This window comes from Mus musculus, chromosome 12 (assembly GCF_000001635.26).
Source record: "Mus musculus strain C57BL/6J chromosome 12, GRCm38.p6 C57BL/6J".
NCBI classification, from domain to species: domain Eukaryota; kingdom Metazoa; phylum Chordata; class Mammalia; order Rodentia; family Muridae; genus Mus; species Mus musculus.
In genome coordinates, this window is record NC_000078.6 from 9,919,282 (window position 1) to 9,938,929 (window position 19,648).

General features: G+C 39.4%; 1 long non-coding RNA gene across 1 annotated transcript; it reads left to right on the forward strand.

The window, feature by feature from the left end:
• Positions 1-312: 312 nt before the first annotated feature.
• Positions 313-19,532, forward strand: Gm33734. The gene is made up of 3 exons (XR_381243.2): positions 313-542; positions 17,846-17,949; positions 19,477-19,532. It is a non-coding gene; the product is annotated as a predicted gene, 33734 (long non-coding RNA).
• The last annotated feature ends 116 nt before the right edge of the window (positions 19,533-19,648 follow it).

The window sequence follows — 19,648 nt, forward strand, 5'->3', positions numbered from 1 at the left end:
AGAGGAAAACCTGCTCCATTGCTTCAGCGTGGCAGGTCCAATAAGAAGAAGCAGTCCATGGTTTTAAGGTGTTTATTGTAAAAAGGCAGAGAGAGGGAGAGAGTAGAGAAGCAGAGGATGGCCATGGCCATGTGGAGAAAGGGGGGAAGGGAAGGCAGAGAGGGGGACCAAGGAAGCAAGAGTAAGAGCAAGAGAGTAAGAGAGGCAAGAGATCGAGGAGGGCACAAGCAGCTCCTTTCATAGTGGGCTGTGCCATCCTGGCTGTTGCTAGGTTACTATGGGGAGGAGCATACCTGGCTGTTGCCAAGTAACTGTGGGGATGGAGTCCAGACAGAATACCAGGAGTTTGTGGCATTGCCTATGTGACAGATGGCCATACACCACTCTGCAGGGGGCTGTGGGCGGTAGTAGTTGTGATAGGAGCCAGGGGCCCAGGAGGCATGGCCAAATTCCTACCATCCCATGAAGGCAGAAGTCACTGACCACCAGATCTCTCGGAACCAGGCTGTCTGTGCACAGTTCAGTGCCCCACATCACACGAGGTATTAAAATTTCCTTTCTGCCTGATACAATTATGACTCTTTAATCTTAGCCAACACTGGATCATGGCAAGTACTCTTTCCCAAACTCCCTTCATGGTAATATTGATACTTGTCTTAAGTGAGGGTCATAACGAATAGAGTGTTATGAGTTTTTCTAGAAACCTCTAAGAAAAGAGCAACAATGACTCTTCAAAGAGTATCGAGGTCAAGACCGACTTAATTGTTAATACTACATCTCAATGGTTTATTATTATTATTATTATTATCTAGCTTGGTTACAAAGACAGAAAGTTAGGTCTCATTTAAAAGACATCACTAGGCTGAGAGTTTGAAGGCAGGTATATCTAGACATCACAGTACTATAGTTCTTCTCTGACCCAGTATTGTTTTGTTCTGTTTTGTTTTTCTTCTCTTACTTGCAGCTTACCAATTTATAATAAGAGGTTAGACCTGATTGTTTCTAGGGGTTCTTATCAGCTTGAATATTTTACAATTCATTTTCCTGGAATATGAATGCAAAGGGTTGTAGCAATAGCTGTGAATTCTCTAGAGATCATGATTTCTACCTGGCTGCCTGTGTTTCTTTGTAGGATGAGAGTTTTGTTGTATCACTCTTTGCTACTGATCCACCATGAAATGTCCTGGCCACATCTTCCTACTACCACCCATGTTTCTTAAATCTTGCAAAGTCTCAGTCATGCACAAGCTTCTGAGCCGGGTACTTGTTTACACAGTTTCAATCTTCTGGGAATTCTCACTCAGGACTCTCTGTTCTGTGTTCATGTCTCTCTCCTCTGTGCTCTTGGCTTCCTTGCTGATTATTCTCTTGCATGGCTCCTTTCCCTTTATGGCGCCTCATTTTCATTTGGTTCACATTGTTTGTGTCAGTGTATTTAAGCTCAGGGCTGGTATTTCTGGATCATTTCTAACAAACTGTTTACTTTTTCTTCCCTTCTTTCTCTTCTTGTTAGATCATCTGAGTTTTCCCATCATTTCATTCCAGCAGCAACTGCACAAAATTCATCAATGCAGCTTAAGATTTTTCCATTTGTTTACTGGAAACTTCCTACATACACCAAGTCATCTTATTCCCAGGCAGAGTCACCTTCTGGGTTCTAGCTCGTAGATTCTGAAACTTTCCCCAAACCAGAAACAGTGTACTTCCAATATGATAGGCAGGACTTTGAAGATGAATGGGTTTTTTGTTCGTTTGTTTGTTTGTTTTTGTTTTTAAGATGTCCAGACTAAGTCACCCAAATTTGTAAATATGATATTTTGTGTCATGACATATGGTGAAAAAAAATTAAACCACATTGTCCAAAGGGACAGAAGCAATTCATGGAGAGAAGGAAAAGGGAAATGAAAGGAAGATAAAGATACAGAGACAGGTGCTAAGGTTAAGGGCATAGGCTCACTTGATTATGGAGACTAAGAAATCCTAAGTCCTGTGGTCTATTGTTTGAAAACTGGAGATCCAGGACACTGGGGTATTGTTTTGACAATGAGAGGGTCAACAGTATAATTTCTGGTGGAGGACAAGAATAGGGTGATAGGCTAGTTTATTATAAGACAGAGAATGAATTCTTTCCTGCTTCTGCCTTTTTGCTGTAGGTAGGTTCTCTAGGAAATGGGTGAAAAGTACATGTGCTTTCAAGTGAACATCACTCCCATGTGAGTCCACCATGCCATAGGCTAAGGGCATCTGAAAAGAGTCTAATAGTTGCACCCTTGACTTGGACACTCTGTTTTCTAGTCAACTTGCAATGTGGATTTCATCATTCTACTAGAATTGATAAGGAGATCAGTGAGGTGAGCCAAACTGCCATGAACCTTTAAAAGTAGAGCATTTTCTCTTGCTTCCCAGATGAATTCAGGGAGACTTGATGTGCCAGGCAAGACATGCTGTGACTAATGTGGTGACAGAGGGGCATAGAGGAAATATGAGGGGTACTAGGAACCAGAGTGAAGAGCACCAAGTAGCCCTTGGCCATTTTCCAGCTAAGAAATAAGGACCTTGTTCCAACCAGCAACTGGAAGGAGAAAAATGTGGTCAACAACCCAAATGGTCTTGGAAGCAGTTTCTTCCACAGGGCCTCCAGATGACAGCCTTCCCTGGCCAACAAGTTACTTTTCCCCCTGAGAGACAAAGAGGAGAACCCGGTTACCATGTGCCTGGACCTCTGACCACAGAAACTCCAAGATGATGCATTTGTTATTTTAAGCTGGTAAATTTATGGTATTTTCTTGCTCAACGATGGACAACTAATAACCCAAGATATTTTGCTACTTTGGTACATCTGTTTTCCCAACTCTATTCCATGTCTACAGAAAGAAAATCTGTGGAATCCTTGAGTTAATGGTACCTCAAGCCAAAGAACTCCTAAGCACCGAGGGTAGAGGAACCACCAATTAGTCTTTTAAATTATTGTAATTCATAATCAAAATACTTATTAATTTGAAAAAAAAACTGGAAAAGTTTGGCACAGATCTCCCCCTATTTATTCACCAACACCATAGTGAATTAAAGTCACTCAGCCATACTGGAGTATGGGCTGAACATGTGTACAAGTGGGTTTTACTAGGCACAATTCTCAGTATAGTTTTCAAAGTAAACTTTAAAAAGTAAGATCTGTTTGTAAAAGTTATTTTTAAAGAGAGTAGACTATAGCAAAATTAGATAATAATAGAATAAAATTGAGAATATAAAAGTAGATGAAGTCAAATGATAAGATTTATAAAACAATCATCAGTTTTAGAAATAAGGTAAATTTGGTTGGTGAGAGAAAACAACATACAAGATGAAGTACAGTCTTGTTCTGATAATTTGGAATTTTAAATATTAAAGACAGCTAATGGAAGACAGACTGTGATCAAAGAATCAATTATTGGAAATAGTTTCTTTTTTCACATCAAATTGCTTGAAGTTTCAAAACTCCCAAAGGGCATCTGACCTTCAAATCAATGATGAATCCCTTCAAGCCAATTATGGTGACTCATACCTGCCATCCAAGAGGCTCAGACAAGAGGCACTAGGTATACATCTATTTAAAGGCAACCTTATCTACTTAGTAAAGTGTTCCATAGTAAATCAAGGTCAGGCTGAGCTTCAGGATGAAAATCTGTCACATACAATCAATCAACAAAATTATTTGCATTATGCATAGAATTGGGATTATTTAATTCACTGTTTTGGTGGATGAAAGTTGTAAAAATGTCAGAAGCCAATGGTGAAATTTAGTAAAGTATAGATTTTAACTGAAAGTTATAATTTCTATTCATCTGTTAAAGAATTTCAAAAACGTATATATCAAAAATTATTATGTAACCAAAATGGTATCATCGTTATATGTGTTGTATTAGGAATCAGAATATAATCACATGCTGCTTTGGTCAAACTAGTGACCACTATTTACTAAGAGTAAACGGTGGTAGAATCCATCCACAAAAGTGGGCCTTCGAGAACCTCAGATAGTAAAGTCATTAATGATTTTTTATCAGTAGTTTTCCAAATGAAGCTTCTAATGGACAAAGGCCAGGTTTAAATGCTCCTAAATAAATGTCTTAAACTAAAATTTCCTAACTGAGGCTATGGCAGTCAATGTCAATTCAGTAGGGCAGAGAGTTATGGGATCATGGAAGCTGGCTAGCTCAATGGTTTGGGTTGGATATGCTTTGTTCTTTTTAAATTCAGGTTGAATCTGAAGACTTCATTCTAGCAGTGTTGGGACCAAGAGCCCAAATGGGAGGCCTTTACCCCTCAGTTTGAGTTCCTGCTCTTTAGATGGTTTAGTTATTCAAGAATTAGCTGTAATAAAGCAAGTCTCTCCTCAATGATCTTTCCTATGTGTTCTTACCACCTCATGCCATCTGCCATGTTATAGCAGAGCAGAAGACTGTGGCCCACTGTAGCTGCCTGATCTTAAAGTTCTAGACCTCTAGGCATGTGAGCCAAAATAAACCTATTTACTTCATAAGTTACTCTATCCTGGACATTCTGTCATAGCATCAGAAAATTGGCACAGATGTGATGCTAAATTAAAGAAGAGAAGGGAATAAATGAGACCTGGCTATAAATGGTAAAGAACGGAGGAGAGAACTCTGGGTAAAGAAACCAGAGAATGTGATAGTAATGTTACCAACATAGATGAAAATTATAACAGGTCTTCACACATTTTTCTGTTTAAGTGCCCCTATTTTTATGATATCTTCTAAAGAGATTATTGACATAAACCTTTAAGAATGCAGTTAAAGTTCCTAGAGAATCAGTGGCTCTCTACAGTCAAGCAGAGCTGATCATCTGACACAAGTTACAGCCATACATGCTGCCATGAGAGCTTGTGTTGCTTCCATGCAGTTTAAAAAAAAATTGTGTATTTCGAGTGTTAACTCATTCAGCTGAAATCTTCAGGTGCTATCATTAAGATAATCTCCATATGGAAAGTAGGAAACTAAATGTCTGTGTAGATCTAATATATCCAAGTCACCTCAGCTAGCAACCATGATAGCTAAACTTAAACCTTCTCTTTCCCAAAATGATGGGCAGCCTATTTGAGTGGTAGACCAGATCCAAAGCAACTCTTACCCTCTCTGATTTAAATTGGTCACATGAATAAACCAATACAACTTAATTCTACCACTGTAGCAGACTCCCATCCTGATTCCCCACATCCAATTCTGGAAGCTGCTTAAGACATCAATTGTCTCTTTTGAATATGCTTCATTGGGCAACATGAGCCAATGTTTAGTGATAGAAAATTAAATATACATCTGCTTACTCTGCCAAGAGAGAGTCTCTTTGAATTTTTTAGAGTTAGTGAACATAAGAGAGGTGAGAGAAGGCCTGGTCGATGGTGGGAGAGATGGGGGAAGGGTGATCAGAATGATGGTTTCAGGAACATGGAGAAACTTGGAGGCATGCCCAGAATGTGGAATGGGAGCTAGGGAGTGAGCCATGAAGAAAAATAAGGGATGTGATAAAGACAGCCTCAAAGTATAAGGAGGCCTTGCGTGTCAGATAGGAAGACTGAAATTGATGGTTGATAGATGTACAAGGAAGAGAGACATTTAGGGAAGAGGAGAATCACACTATCATGGGAACCCTGGAGAGTTGTCTTGAGCGTAGGATTTTAAGCTGGCTGGGGCTTTGGGGAAGGAACACTGTGAGGGAAAGGAGGATTTCCAATTCTCCTGTGCCTCACACATAGATAAATAAAGCACAATAAGGACTGTAATGAGGAAATAAATGTCATAAAAATGTTTGATAGCAGATGGGACATACAAACATGAAGAAATGCCAATAGCTTCCAGCCAAGAGCAACAAGGAAAAGAGTTTAGTCTACATGACCTCAAAATTCTGCTCCAAGTTATATCTTCTGTGATTTCTCCACTTTAGTTGAATTGAAATCCACTGTCATTTTACAGCCACTTCCTATGTAGGAAACATCGTGTTATATAGTATTGAATTTAGAAATGCATCCCTGACTCTGAAGAAGCTACATTTATGTTTGGGAGAATACCCTGAAAATTACAGTGAATATCAGAGTCAGTAAGTGCCCTGTAATATTTTAAAAGTAAAATAATCCTGGAAGAAAGAGTGTGGAAATTTGAGGCACCAGTGAAAGTTATGGTTTGTGATAGGCAGGGGAAGATAACAGAATGTATTAGTAAGAGAAAAAAAAATATGATTTGAGGTTTAAGAAAATTCTATAGGAAGACTAGACAGCTGCCTCTGTCAGTATAGCATTTTCTTTGCAAATATGAGGACCTTAGTTCAAATCCTCAGAACCCATATAAAGCTGGACATAGAAAAAGCCCATGTAGAAAGCCCAGCTATTCTACAGGTATGTGTGAAGTATAGACAAGAGGATCCCCAAGAGTCTGTGGGCCAGTTAGTCAGGCATGGACAGTGGGAAACAGCAAATATACTCTATCTTTGGTAAGGAAGAATGTAAGGACCAACACATACATTTTTCTTCTAAGGTCAAGTGACCATAGGTGTGTGGGTTCATTTCTGGGTCTTCAATTCCATTCCATTGATCTTCTCACCTGTCTCTGTACCAATACCATGCAGTTTTTATCACTACTGCTCTGTAATACAGCTTGAGGTCAGAGATGGTGATTCCCACAGAAGTACTTTTATGGTTGAGAAGAGTTTTTGCTATCCTAGGTTTTTTGTTATTACAGATGAATTTGCAAATTGCTCTTTCTAAGCCTGTGAAGAATTGAGTTGGAATTTTGATGGTGATTGCATTAAATCTGTAGATTGCTTTTGGTAAGATGTCCATTTTTTACTATATTAATCCTGCCAATCCTAGAGCATGGGAGATCTTTCCATCTTCTGATGTCTTCTTTGATTTCTTTCTTCAGAGACTTGAAGTTCTTGTCATATAGATCTTTCCCTTGCTTGGTTAGGATCACACCAAGATATTTTATATTGTTTGTGACTATTATGAAGGGTGTTGTTTCCCTAATTTCTTTCTCATCCCTTTTATCCTTTGATTAGAGGAAGGCTACTGATTTGTTTGAGTTAATTTTATATCCAGACACTGCTGAAGTTGTTTATCAGCTGTAGGAACTCTCAGGTAGAATTTTTGAGGTCACCTAAGTATAAGATCATATCATCTGCAAATAGTGATAGCTTGACTTCCTCCGTCACAATTTGTATCCCTTTGATCTCATTTTGTTGTCTAATTGCTCACACACCTATGGTCACTTGATCTTTGACAAAGAAACTAAAACCATTCAGTGGAGAAAAGACAGCATTTTCAACAAATGGTGCTGGTTCAATTGTCAGTCTGTATATAGAAGAATGAAAATTGACCCATACATATCTCCTTGCATAAAGTGCAAGTCCAAGTGGATCAAGGAACGCCACATAAAACCAGATACACTGAATCTCGTAGAAGAGAAAGTAAGGGAAAGCCTTGAACACATGGGCACAGGGGAAAGTTCCTGAACAGACCACCAATGGCTTATGCTTTAAGAGCAACAATCAACAAATGGGATCTCATAAACTTGAAAAGCTTCTGTAAAGCAAGGGACACTATCAATAGAACAAAATGGCAACCCACAGATTGGGAAAAGATATTTACCAACCCTACATCCAGTAGGGGGCTAATATCCAACATATATAAAGAACTCAAGAAAGCAGACTCCAGAGAACCAAAAAAGCCTATTTGCAAGTGGAGTACAGAACTAAATAGAGAATTCTCAACTGAGAAGAACCTAAAAAAATATTCAACATCCTTAGTCATCAGGGAATGTAAATCAAAATGACACTGAGATTCCACCTCATACCAGTCAGAATTGCTAAGATCAAAAACTTAGGTGACAGTAAAAGTTGGAGACCATGTGGAGAAAGAGGAACACTCCTCTGTTGTTGGGATTGCAAGCTGGTACAACCACTCTGGAAATCAGTCTGGCAGTTCCTCAGAAAGTTGGACATAGTATTCCCTGAGGACCCAGACATACCACTCCTGGGCATATACCCAAAATATGCTCCAACATATAACAAGGACACATGCTCCACTATGTTCATAGCAGCCTTATTTCTAATAGCCAGAAGTTGGAAAGAACCCAGATGTCCTTCAACAGACGAATTGATATAGACATTTACACAATGGAGTACTACTTAGTAATTAAAAATAATGATCATGAAATTCACAGGCAAATGGATAGAACTAGAAAATATCATCCTGAGTAAGGTAACCCAGACACAAAAGAACACACATGGTATGTACTCACAAATAAGTGGATACTAACCCATATGCTCACAATGCTTATGATACAACCTACAGACAATAGGGAGTAGAGAAGGAAGGAATATCAGGGGTTGGATGCTTCAGTCCTGCATTGCGGGGGGACTAGAATAGGAAGATTGTGGGAGATAGAAGGTGAGGGGAACAAGGGAGAGGGAAAAGAGAAGGAGGAAATAAGGGTGACAGTATCAGAATCTGGAAGAGACATGAGAAATGTAAAGAGGGTCGGGAAATCGAATAAAAATAGCTAGCAGAGGGGATGAGGAACTGGTGATAGCCACTGAAGGATCCCAGACACCAGAGAAACATGAGACTCCCAGGACCCAATGTAAATCACTTTAACTGTACTGTGCAGAGAAGGGGGGTATAGAACCTGTGAAGACCACCTCCAGTAAAAAGGCATGTTCCTTGGTGGAGAGATGGAGCCACACACCCATTGCAAAGTTGTTGTTGTTGTTGTTGTTGTTGTTTTTAACCTAGAAATGTTACTGTTCAAAGGAAGAACAGGGAGAAAAAATGGAACAGAGATTATAGGAAGGGCCAACTGAGGAACTGCCCCACCTGGGGATACATCATGTCTGCAGACACCAAACCCAACACTGTTGCTGTGGTCAAGAGGTGCTGGTGAACAGTAACCAAGTGTGGCAGCTCCTGGGGAGGTCTGGTCAGCAACTGACCAAAGCAGGGGCAGTTGCTTGGAGCCAACCATCAGGCTGAACTCAGCAAACATGGTGGGGGAGAGATGGCAGAAGGACTGGAGGAGCGGAGGGGGATTGCAACCCCATTAGAAGAACAGCATAGGCTGGCCTAACCACCCAGTTCTTCCAGAGACTAGACCACCAAACAGAGAGTGTACCTAAAGGGATCTTTGGCTCCAGATTCATATGTAGCAGAGGATGGCCTTGTCCAACAGCAGTGGTAGAGGAAGCCCTTGGTCCCTAGGAGGTTGGATGACCCAGAGTTGGGGGATGCTGGAGCAGAGGGTAGGAGAGTATGGGTGGGTGGGGGAGCACTTTCATACAGACAAAAGGGAGGAGGAGGGCAGATGTGGGATGGGGGGGTGGTTGGTGAAGGGGTAACCAGGAAGTGGGATATCATGGGATGGGGTGTTGGTAGAGCGGGTAACTGGAAAGTGGGATATCATTGGAGATGTAAACAAATGGAATGTTTAATAATAATAAAAGAAAATAAAAACATTGTCTTTTAAGTCCCACATGCTTGATAATGGCTGACCCATACTTTTATATATGAACAAGTGTACATGAGACCTTGTTTATAGCTGACAGAAATTATGGATGTTCTAGCTACTGTTAGGTGTTGTCTGAGAGGAAACATGATCATGCTCCATCCTAGCTGACTCTAGTGTCGTTTCCCTCTGACTTTGAGGAATTAAGGTTTTACTTGTTAGAAATAGACATGGTAAGAAACTATGAGTCTGCCTGATTTGAGAGCATCTCCCAGCTAAAGGTAGGAGGGAAGAAAAACATCAGCCCTTCAGTTTCAAGGATCTAATTTCTATGGACAGGCAGGTAAGAGTGGAAAAGACTCTTACTCTAGACAGATGTACAGATTATTGTCCTATGAGATTCTGGACAGAGTATACAGTTAATCATTTGATTCCAACACAAGAGAGATATAGTGAGTTGTAGGGGAATTTTTTAAGAAATTATTTTTTTTTCTTTGAAGCAAAATTCCAATACAGTCAGGTATCAAATTGAGGTGGAACTCAGACATGTTGGGTGCTGATAAAGAAGAGATGGAAAAGTTTACTTGGGATGAGGCAAATTTTCGTGTTCAATTTAATATCTATATAATGGGTGGAGTCTAATTCAAATTATAGCTAAATGAAATTCTCCATGAGTAAAACAACCCTGGAGGACATCCAGTGAGTTGCCTTGTTCTGGGAAAATGCTGATATTGCTTACAGACCAAGTAGGAAGTGAGGACATGGGAAGAGGTAAAGCATGTGTACTGTTCTCCTGAAACCTGCCTGCCATGGTGGCAGTCAATTTCATCCCGCTGCTGTGATGCCCCATATGAATACTTTGTTCTTTTCCTAGTTGCTGAAGCCCGGTAGGTGCCATGAGACTGAACGCTAGAGGAAGAAATGAATTATAGGTAGCTAAGCTACCACAAAATTCTATAAGCTTGAAATAGAAGCTAAAAGCCATCTACCTCTCTAAACTCCATCATTTATGGTTCTTTCCTCTAGGATTTATGAGTATATTCACTAGAATAACTTTAATAACAAATCTCTCATTAATATAGGGAAATTGAATTGCTAGATCATGTCAGTCATGAAATGAATTTCTTAGGTATAGCTGAATTCTTATTTTAGATATGCTAGGTACCTTTACGGTTACCAATTTAAACTATGGGAAAATGGTTAGGGATGGCTTTTAATTCCATATATTTGTGAGGCAGATGTATGAAGATTCTAAGTTTAAAAGCTTTCTTGGACAGCAGAGTATGTTCAGGCCTGAGTAATGCAGCAACACCATGTTTCAAAACTCGTAATAAAGAGACTTGGTGGTAGAGAGAGCACCCACCTAGCATATGAAAGGACCTAGGTTTAATCCATATAGCCACTGGATGGGGGAGGAGAAATGAACAGTAAGAGCATATGAGAGTACTTAAAGAAGAGAAAAGTGTATGTTCTTATGTCGAAGTTGTTCCCTGATGAAAATATTCAAAGTAATTTGTCAAGGTACATGTGCATCTAAACACAGCTCCCTGGATTAGAAATTACAGTCAGTCCAGATCAACAACCACCCTCTCATCACACACCGATGGACATATCAGACATTGAGGTGTAGATCAGTGACACTTCCAAATAAAGCAAGGTCTTTGAAGCTGAGCTGGGTAAAGGAGGCTCCTTGCATCCTGCTATCAGCTCTGTCAAAGGCTTCTTCTTTTTAGCAAATGACAAATGGCTTCTCTAATAGCCAAATTGCCTCTGAGAAGCATTCTTGGGAAAGAGTATCAAAACCACAATCAGATGATCATGGAGCATCCCATGTGAGCCTTTCAGGTGTGGTCTTTGAACAGAAGTCCAAATCCTTAGCTAGACCCTTAAGTGGCTAGTGCTCAGAATGCCTTTACTGTCCTTGACAATTGAAGAAGGGCATGCACCCATCAGTGGCAGTTTTATGAAAGTGATCATTCCAGTGAGTGTTATCAACTTCTTTAAAAAAAAATACAAGTACTACTTAGCCTTCATTCAGTGGAATATATTTTATTTATAATTGAAAACAAATGCCTTCTCAACTTTATGGTTGTTTTTAAACCTCATGGTTTAAACTCTTATCTTATTATTTTTCAATTAATTAAAAAAATATGGGCTAGGATTTATTTGCAATCATTCAATGAGGGATTCAAAACAGACTCTGTTGTGTAGTGTTTGCCCTGAAGCACAAACTCAGTGTTGGCTATTGTGACTTTTGTCATAAATTCCTCTGATGCACTAAATTAGCAAGACAATATATAAATGCACTTTGGCTTCTATTATTTAAAAAGAAGAAACATTTAGATTCTTCAAACACTTCCCTTCCCTTAGTGTAATAGGAAGACCCTTAATAACTATGGCCATCTGACCATTTTAATCTTGGTGACTTTCTTAAGAAGACCCAGCTTCTGTTTGTCATTAAGTAGAGTGTTTGAGGGCTTTGAATTGTTGAGAATATCATGTTTGTTTTAAAGCACTTTCAGGCATCAAAGATCCATGCCATTCATATTTTTTTTGCCTTAGATTATATTTTATCACCATATCTGAGAAGATTTTATTTTAGAAAGATGTTCTATAATTACATAATTTGATGAGTACCTTTCAAAATCTAAACATAGATAAATGAGGTCTGGCCTCCACTCCTTAGTTAGATATAACATCTGGCAGTTACTTCATAACTCTGGATCTCAATTTTGCCATCTGTTAATGAATTCAAAGAGTAAACCTGACCCTCTTGCCTACCAGGAATATTCTGAAGCTGTAGAGGACAGGAGTGGGTAAGTTTAGACTAATAAGTGCATATTAGCCCAGAAACTTAGAATACCCAAGATATAAGTTACAATTTGCAAAACACATGAAACTCAAGAAGAACAAAGACCAAAGTGTAGACATTTTGCCCCTTCTTAGAACTGGGAACAAAACACCCATGGAAGGAGTTACAGAGACAAAGTTTGGAGCTGAGACGAAAGGATGGTCCATCTAGAGACTGCCATATCCAGGGATCCATCCCATAATCAGCCTCCAAACGCTGACACCATTGCATACACTAGTAAGATTTTGCTGAAAGGACCCAGATATAGCTCTCTCTTGTGAGACTAGGCCGGGGCTTGGCAAACACAGAAGTGGATGCTCACAGTCAGCTATTGGATGGATCACAGGGCCCCCAATGGAGGAGCTAGAGAAAGTAGCCAAGGAGCTAAAGGGATCTGCAATCCTATAGGTGGAACAACATTATGAACTAACCAGTATCCCGGAGCTCTTGACTCTAGCTGCATATGTATCAAAAGATGGCCTAGTCGGCCATCACTGGAAAGAGAGGCCCATTGGTCTTGCAAACTTTATATGCCCCAGTACAGGGGAATGCCAGGGCCAAAGAGTAGGAGTGGGTGGGTAGGGGAGTGGGGTGGAGGGTATGGGGGACTTTTGGGATAGCATTGGAAATGTAAATGAGGAAAATACCTAATATATATATATTAGGTAATATATATATATATACATAAAAGAAATTTGTAATGATTGTCCCTCAGGTTAGGACCATAAAAATATGTACCATAAAACAAACCTTTGATTTGTGTGGATTACCCTTATAGTAAGAGTCAAAGATTTTATATGTCCAACAAGCTTTGCGTTGTTTCTTTGTGTGAAACTTTATTGGTTATTTAAGATGGTGAATATGCAGAAACTAATCTTCACTCAGCTACAGAGGATTCATGTAGCTTGGAGAGAAGTCTCCAATCTTCAAGATGGTGAAATGCTGGAATACCTTAGATGATGCCTTCTCTAAGTACCTTTTCCCATATTCCCTTCTACTGGATTTTCTGAACTGTTGCCAAAGATCATCTAAGGCCTTCTCTCAGAGTTTCTTTGTTTTATGTTGTGACTGTCATCCTCACTGTCAACTGAAGGCACATATCTGAGATTCATGAGTTTGACTAAACACAAATGTAAAACAGTTCATAATTTTTTAGCTAAACACAAGAACAAAACACACATAGACGACAGCAAATGCAATGACTTAATCTCGGGACATACAGAATAGAGAGAATAGATTCCATCAGGTTGTCCTCTGACTGTCACATATATACCAGGAAATAAGACTCCTTTCCATACCCATAGAGTAAAGTGTTACAAATTTAAAACTGCATTGTATCTTCCAGTTGGTTCTTTGTGTCAGCAGATGCTAAGCCAGGCGAAGTTCCTGGAAGAAGGACAAGCACATAACAGAATGGACCAAAGTCCTAAAATAAACACCAAGACTCTAGAAGAGTCTGGTGGGGGAGAGAAACAAAATAGTATTGAATTTCAAGAGCACAAATGGAGAAAATCAGCTAATGGTCAATTTACAATGACCTTTCTTTGCCAATACAACTGCCCAATATGTGTGTCATACAAGATCTTGTTAAAGCTGGATATTTCCTTTCTTGCTACCTTGGCTAACCTGTCACTTAGCTCTCAAACTCACTTGATTACTATATACTCTATGACTGGAGGACCTAAAACGGTCCCTTTGTATGTATGTGCAGGATTTCAATTTCTTGATGCTTTTATATGTGTTTTATATTGTCTCATACCTCACATCTTTGTCCACTTTCCACCTGTCTTCACTTGAGAAATTCTGAATATTGTGATGTAAGAACTTCAGGCTTCTTTCCTCTGAGAACTATGAGCTCCTTGAAGCAGATCTTAGGGGTTTTATTTCTATATTTTTAAAAGTCATCCATGTGGTTGCATACAGAGCCCTATTGAAAGTATTTAGGATCATCTATGTCCAATAGAAGTTCCTGTTGATACAAATGATCAATAATTATGCTGACAAATCCAATAATCTTTAGGCACAGTGACTTTTGATCATTTTAAGCAGTCAGTTCAGAGAGATGGCTTAGCAGATAAAAGTATTTCCTACCTAAAAGAATGACCCCTGTTACATCCCAGAGACAGGCATGGTGGAAGGAGAGAACTAAGCAGAGTTGTTCTTTGGTTTCCATCTCCAGTGATATGTGGGAATAAAACACATGCATGCATACATGTATAAATAAATAAATGAGATAAAAATTAAAGTTATTTTACTAGTACCGCTGTGAAGCTAAACTTACAGTTACAGTTAAGTTAGATATAGTATGTGAATGATGTCTATCACACTGGAAATCACAAAGGTGGATATTGAAAAAGGGGTAGCCAAAATGTTTCTAAGAATTGGTGTTCAAGTTCTAGAACAAGGGGATTGCTACAAAAGAGAGACATTTTGGATGTTACATGGCATCTTCCTTCCTACATTTTCTCCTTACAGAATGCTAGCCATGGAAGTTAGCAGATACTAGCACAAATAGATTCTATTTTCTCCTTCTGATTGCATATATTATTACATGGCTGACATACTCTGATTGGTTCCCATAAGAAGGATCCTTTCCTGGAAAAGGAAGACTTGGGAATAGACTCAAATGAAGTGATGAAGGATGAGGAGTAAATGAGTTGCTTAGGGTCAGCTGAAGTAGCTGTCCCAATATGAGGCAATGTAAGGCCCCTCTCCAGGGTGGAGTCGTCTTGCCTTTAGCCCAGTCATTCCTACCAGGCCAGGGAAGATACAGGGCAGCCAGGGAGACAGAGCATGTCTGGGTCTGGATGGAAAGAGATCACTACAGGGTCACCCGCTGGAACAAACTGAAACAGAGCACAGCTGGAGGTCATGGTACATGCTTTCCAGATGCCTCCTTGGAATGAGCTCCCATTGCCTTTCTGCAAAAGCGGTGCTTGAAATAGAAGTGAACTCTTCGCAGCTCCATGGCCATAGAACTGTGGCTTTTCAAAGCCACAAGATTAGTGGTATCCATGAAGGAGGGGTTCATGGGTTATCACCTAAAGGGGTTCTCACCATCATTTAGGGAGACCCCTGGGTTCGCTGGAGTAGATGTCAATTTTGTGTGGTTATTTTACAGAATGATGAACCATAACATTCAATCAAATGGCAATGAACTAAGTGTAAATTAAAAAGGAAAAAGATCCCCGAGTGTTGGTCTACTTCTCTTCCTACTTGTTTCATCTCACAAGAAGAACCTGATACCAAGAAAGCAAGAATAAAAGATCCCAGGCCATATGAGGAATTTGTGGCAGACCAAGGCAGTTAGGGAAGATGAACTAGTCCAGGATCCTAAAACTATCCTCTAAAGAGCCTGTCTGTACATCTAAATAGCCATCACCACTGTTGGAAACGATTGTTACATGTAACATTTTCATAGCATGTCATCAGAAGGCATTCTCTAGTCACCCATAATAGTTCATGAGAAACCTTACAATGTTTATTTGGAATTCAGAATAGCATTAGCTCCTCTTGATTCATCATGACCTCTTCAAAAGTAGGATTTTCAGAGAACTGAAAAATTAACACAAATGATCTAAACTTACTCAACCCCATTTCCAGGTTATGTGAAACATGTTTTCCATGTTCTTATGTACCTTAAAGTAATTATGTAGTTAAGATAAGACAGCATGTGAATTTACTTAGAAATAGTCATTTTGGGATAAACATGATAGAGCAGCCACATACTCACTCATAGCACCTGTGATTGCCTGCATAAGAACAACCAGTAAACAACTCCACATAGAAGGGGCATTGGCTCATGACTCTGTCCTTAGCTGGTTTGACTGTTGATAGCTTCTGTGGAAGGGTGAGGCAATTTTTTTAAGGGTATGATCTCTAGTGGGGTGACCATACATGCTCCAATGGATGGCTTCATATTTGGGTAGCATAAATTAGACTCACTCTATAGTAGTAGTAGTAGTAGTAGTAGTAGTAGTAGTAGTAGTAGTAGTAGTAGTGATAGTAACAATGGAAAAGTAAGGAGATGGACAAGATGTAATAAGGCAGGCATGGAGGTGTTCTAACCATTGTTAGGGGAGAGAGAGAGAGTGAGAGGATCAAAATAAATTATATGTATGTATGAAATTCTCAAAAGATTAAACGTGCTATATTATAAATATCATTATAAATACTCTCTTTGCAACAATATACTAAAAGTTCACCACAATTGGAACTACAAAGATTAATGTAATTTGATATGACAAAGGATTCCTCACATAAGGGTATGGTCTGCAGAACCATAGTGATTACATTTTCCTGGTTTGGCAATGAAGAAATGAAATAAGTGCAGTTGATTTGTTCTGAATGAAACCACTGTTTGTAGCACTTCTCAAATAAAAGTAATGCAATGGTATTTCCCAGGTAAAGACACTGTTCCACACTCTGGATCTACAGGTTTTCCCTGTGTCCTCACTGAGCGTGCTGTCTCCTAGAAGTGCATGGAGTTCTGACCCTGAGCATCATAAGGCACAAGAATGACCATGTACAGTGATGCTAGTGCCATCTGTGCAGGTGGCGCAAGAGTTAGAGCACCATTATCAAAGCTAATGGCAGTTGGCACATCTGCACATTCCAGAAGGAAGGCAGTCTTGGCATTGACTGGATCTTGTTCATCCAACTATAAGACAAACAGGCTCTTTCATCCCAGGTCCCAGATGAAGCAAATGGCCAGGGCAACATTCCTGGTTCATTTAAAATAAAGACACTATTTATTAGGCTCTCTGTTTTGTTTATTCTCATCGGACTTTTTCATACATAAAAACAACAGCGAGGACAGTAGAATTATGAGTATTTGAGACATCTATGTAGGGGCATACCAGTTGTTCTACATCACTATTTTCTCCCCCAAAGACCTTAATTAAATTCTAGGCCAAGAAAGGCCTGAGGGAATAAGACCACACACTTCACTCTCAACCGTGCTTTCGGGGATGATGGATTGACTCCATATAGAAGCTCAGTTCTTAAAGACATCTCATCTCAGCATTGTGTGCGCGTGCGCGTGCGCGCGCATGCGCGTGTGTGTCTGTGTGTGTCTGTGTCTGTGTGTGTGTGAGTTTGCGTGTGCGTGTGTGTGTGCGTGTGCGTGTGTGTGTGTGTGTGTGTCTGTGTATGGAGCTCAAAAGTCTCTGCCTGTCTATGTATTTAAGAGTAAGTAGATAAATATACCTGGCAATTTTCAGAGCATATACCACATCTCCTCTAGAGAAGTGTGGGCCTAGAGAACTGTGGGGTTACTTGCCAAACCTTCAGCAAGCAACATTAGCAGAACTTTCAGAGACAGCTTGAGACACCTCCGACTGGAATGATGAGAGTGCTTTAGGAAAAGACATTCAGACTTTGAGTAGGGCTATTTATAGGACTGATCAGATCCAATGTGTAAGATTTCTTCATCTAAGCTCAGCTGACTCAAAAGATGGGGCTTTCCACATTTTGGACTAATTCCAATGCTCTTTGTGCTTCCCTCTAGTTGAAGTTGCCCACATGATCATTCTGTTTAAGGATTCTTCCCAACTATGAAACTACAGATACCTGAATTTATCTTAGCATCCCTACAATCATCAACTTTTCATTGTAAGTAGGTTTTTAGATAGTTGTTTCCCAGAAAGTAACTTTGGATGTAGTCTATGCATAATGATAATAGGTATTGCTGATTGCTGAAGACAGGAAAGAAAGATGTTGGCATCAAGGTCAGGAAAGATAATAAAAGATGAAAACTCTGTATATGAGGACCCTGGAACTGTAGGATGGAACCCACATATGTGCTGGGAGTCGAATTTTCAGTGTGATACCCAGGAACATATATAATTGGAGATGGATTCAAGTCATAGGATCATAGTGCTTAACATAGTTAATATAGTGCTTAACTATTAATATAGTTTATTCTCTTCAGAGATCAATCAAGTATTTTAGGAACAAACAATTCTGATTCTGCCCATATCCAGTGGAGGCTCTGAATATATCCAGATTTCAGGGGTTCCCTCACATGTGCATTTCTTGAAATAGTAAGAATTAGATTACAGTATTGACTAAATTTCTTGAGAAAAAAAGTGTAGTTTTGGAGGTTTGGAATGTTGTGTTCAGGACAATAAGATGTGCCTGAGGAATGCCATAAAATGTCACAACTGGAAGATGATATTTTATAGATGCCCTAAAGGTCACTTGGCTCAGCAATATTGGGATGGTTGTTTGTTTTTCCTTATCTCACAGGAGGTCTTCAAAAAATAATTCTTAAGACATGTCTCATTGATTGGGCCAGTTCTTTCAACCACAGGATCTTGAGATTTTGACAACATCGATTAAATTTTAGAAAGAACATTTCTCAGCTTTGGCTCTGTAAGATGGCCGATTGTTTTAGTTAGTCGGTATTTGATAAGCATCTATTCTTAAGGGACAAGAAATCTGAACATGCAAACATACTTTGTTCTGAGCACTAGGCTCCTCCCAATTCTGGATGGCTTCTATAGAACAAAACCAGCAACTTTGCTGAAAGATGACCCAACACAACAATATGTCCTTGACAAATTTCTGGCAGGAAATTAGAGAAAGTTAGCCAAATCAGTGACAGTGGAAATATAAACTATAGGCTCTTCAAAAATAAGGTTGATAAATATTGCATAAGGTGAGAAATTTTTTTCTAAAGTCAGCATTGTAAGGAAAATCATTTCTTCATGCCATGGCTCAACAGGCTTAAGTTCAGAGAAGGCAAGTGGCACTATGGGGTGTTGTATGTTATATTATGAGTTCCATACTCATAATATAATTGAAGAATTATCATTTCTCTTTCCCATGGCTTCAGGTTGCTATGCCTTTCCCCACACCTTTTAAAGTTAAATACAGTTCCTTTACTGTGCTGTTATCCAGGATAGAATAAAGACCATGTGGGATGATAGCGATGTTTCATTAAGACTCCTGCTATAGACACTTGGCTGGAAAGAACAGGACCCCTAAGATGAAGGACAGGGATGTGGGACAGTGTTAGAGTGTTATCAGACTGAGAAACTGGGTGTGTGTGTGGGGGGGGGGAGAGCTCTTTGTAACACTCTATTGAGTTCAGAGATCTCTCAGGAATGTTATTTTATTTTATTTTGTGGCCCTAAGATAAGGCTCTGCTATGAAGAGAAAAGGATTTGCTATTCTATCAGTCATTCATTTTGGTGAGTATTTTTAGCCTTATTTGTAAAAATAGGGCTGACTTATTATAACAAGCCATTTGTATACATACTTATGTATATAATTCATATATCTACATATGTAAATTAGAAACATTTTC